The sequence below is a fragment of the Oryzias latipes genome, chromosome 3, assembly GCF_053564925.1.
Source record: "Oryzias latipes strain Hd-rR chromosome 3, Olatipes_Hd-rR_3.1".
Lineage (NCBI taxonomy): Eukaryota > Metazoa > Chordata > Actinopteri > Beloniformes > Adrianichthyidae > Oryzias > Oryzias latipes.
This window is the reverse complement of record NC_136239.1, coordinates 7879234-7882106: the sequence shown is the minus strand read 5'-3', so window position 1 is coordinate 7882106 and position 2873 is coordinate 7879234. Positions and strand designations below refer to the sequence as shown.

General features: G+C 43.0%; 1 long non-coding RNA gene across 1 annotated transcript; it reads left to right on the top strand.

Annotated features, from left to right (window-relative positions):
• Nucleotides 1–1847: 1847 nt before the first annotated feature.
• Nucleotides 1848–2159, top strand: LOC144991152 (uncharacterized). Its single transcript, XR_013655079.1, has 2 exons — nucleotides 1848–1922; nucleotides 2035–2159. It is a non-coding gene; the product is annotated as an uncharacterized LOC144991152 (long non-coding RNA).
• The last annotated feature ends 714 nt before the right edge of the window (nucleotides 2160–2873 follow it).

The following is a 2873-nucleotide window of genomic DNA, read 5'->3' as shown; positions in this document are numbered from 1 at the left end:
AAACGTCCGAAAGCTGCTAACAAGCCGTTTTAAAACTTCAAACTAATTGGTAGTGCTGTAACTTCTTTGTCTAAGACTAACACACCACTGTCAACTCCTGGTTGTGTTCCTCTCATTTCAAGACTGCGTAACGATGAGACGCCTCATTGGCTAATGACATGATTTGTTAAATAGGCAGCAGTTTCTCTTCCATGACATAGAAGCCTTCAAAATCCAGGTCTTTCCGGTGGCTTTGAGTTCTGCTATGTACCTCGCTGAGGTTGATCTTCCTCCCCCTTTCTTTGGTGTCAGTACAATGCCCCCAGTAAAGCACCTGAACAGCTAATGGGAATCTGTGGGCTTGTGCTGCTGACATGCTCCTAATAAACACCTCCTTCCCACTCCATGTGTCTGCTGTCCCAGAATGCTCAGGGACAGCTCCATACCAGGGGTGAACACACAGCTGGGGCAGCCACCTGGCTGCCACCTACAACAGCCATCACACTCACGTTTGCATTTCAGGCACTGAAACAAAAACCAAATCAGTTGGATTGAAACACTGTTTGTTTTTGTGTGGAAGCATTGACTGATGGTGAATGAACTCAGATTAGAAAGGTCCTGTGTTTTCGCGCTGTTCTACTGTCAAAGGAGGCGTGGCTCTGAGCGCCAGAAGCTGAGCTCTGCCTCTCCTCCTGCTCAGAGTCTGCCGGCAGTAAAATGCTCACAAATCTGCCGCAGTCATGACAGCTCCTTAAGTAATGGTGCATAAATACATGGAATCCACGGCCCCCTATGAGTATTCTCACTCATAAATAATCTAATTGTGTCATTTACCATGTCCACTGGGGGAAACACAGAGCGGGAGTCTGATGCTTTAGCCTTCTCTCTGAACAGCGCGCAAGAGCACACATGCTGTGAGCAGAGGCTCATAGATAGAAAAACATCATGATGGTAAAGTTCAGAAATACTGGCGAAACTAAAAAGCATCGAAATGTGCCGTTTAGAACACATGACATCCCTCAGCCAGCAGTGTTTACCGCTACAGTTATTACTTTAATATCATGAGATACATCTTCCTGTCCTATCTCGGGTTTCCTACCGTCACTCTTTTATAATCACTTTAATTTATTTGCATTCTCTCTCCTCTCATCCCCCTCTTTGCTCCTTTCAGTTTCTCTGCTGAACGAGTCTGTCATAAATAAAACATCGGGCTAATACGAAAAGGAGAACACAACAAAAGAACCAAGTGGAGGATTAAGGCAGTGTTTTTCAACCTTTTGTGAGCCACGGCACACTTCAACCTCGACAAAAATCCCGCGGCTACGGAGCCCGTGTCCTGACATTAAGATATAAAAATATATCTTGTTCCCACAGGTTATTATGTCGTTCGCACGAAATACTATTCCGTTCCCACAAGATACTAGTCCGTTCCCACAAGATACTATTGCGTTCCCTCAAAATACTATTCCGTTCCCTCGAAATGATTAACTCGTGCGAACGCAATAATTATGTCGTTCGAACGCAATAATTAATCCGTTCGAACGCAATAATTATTCACGTCATAAGTCATTCACGCGGATATGCTCTCTGTACGCCGGCAAAAGCCGCTTTCAGCGGTAACTTCCGTGTCTCTGTGACCCATATTCGTTCAAAAAAGGAACATGAAAAACAAAAATGATCTCTTTATTACTGTCTCAATGAATATAAGAAAAATATCAAAAGATTTATGATAACTAGGCTGCTTTGTCATACGATAGCTCCTGCTAGGCTACTACTAGCTCCGCTGCAGAGCTCTCTGATCATGTATGCCGGCAATCACTGGCCAATCATTGGTCTTGTTGTTAGACCTTGGTCACAGGGACACAGTGATTGGCCAGTGATTGGCAGCAAAGCACGCTGGGAAACGGGACGTACTGCTATTGTTGTTATGCTACAAGCTAAAGGTAAGTGCTTTAGGCGAAGCATCCAGCTTAATATATTTTTCAGATTTTCATCGAGAAAAATAACAGATCGACCATTCTTGCTTTTATTTTTACCCCTATTGAATGCTCACAGAGACACGGAAGTAGCGGCAGGAAGCGGCTTTTGCAGCAAGATGACTGAGGGCGTACCAGATGATGTGAACGTGAATACGATGGATGCTTCTGTGCTTTTTAAAATAAATAAATCTGTTCTCTAAACATCCTCATTGTCTTCAATGCATTGTAATGAGACACACACAGACAGAAATGTGAAGGTATCTGCTGTAAATCTATGACGTAAATTAATAACAGGAAATGATCGGCTAGTCAGTTAGCATGTAGCCTAATAGCCTTCGAATGTAAAGATACTGACTGCTAAAGTTAATAAAAGACAAGTCCTGAATATTATTATTCCTATTCGACCCTAAACTACAAAACTACAATATCAGCTGTCTGACAACAGACCAGCCAGTTGCCCAAATGCCGGCATACATGATCAGAGAGCTCTGCGGCGGAGCTAGTAGTAGCCTAGCAGGAGCTATCGTATGACAAAGCAGCCTAGTTATCATAAATCTTTTGATATTTTTCTTATATTCATTGAGACGGTAATAAAGTGATCATTTTTGTTTTTCATGTTCCTTTTTTGAACGAATATGGGTCACAGCGACACGGAAGTTACCGCTGAAAGCGGCTTTTGCCGGCGTACAGAGAGCATATCCGTGTGTATGACTTATGACGCCAATAATTATTGCGTTCGAACGGATTAATTATTGCGTTCGAACGACATAATTATTGCGTTCGCACGAGTTAATCATTTCGAGGGAACGGAATAGTATTTTGAGGGAACGCAATAGTATCTTGTGGGAACGGAATAGTATCTTGTGGGAACGGAATAGTATTTCGTGCGAACGACATAATAACCTGTGGGAACAA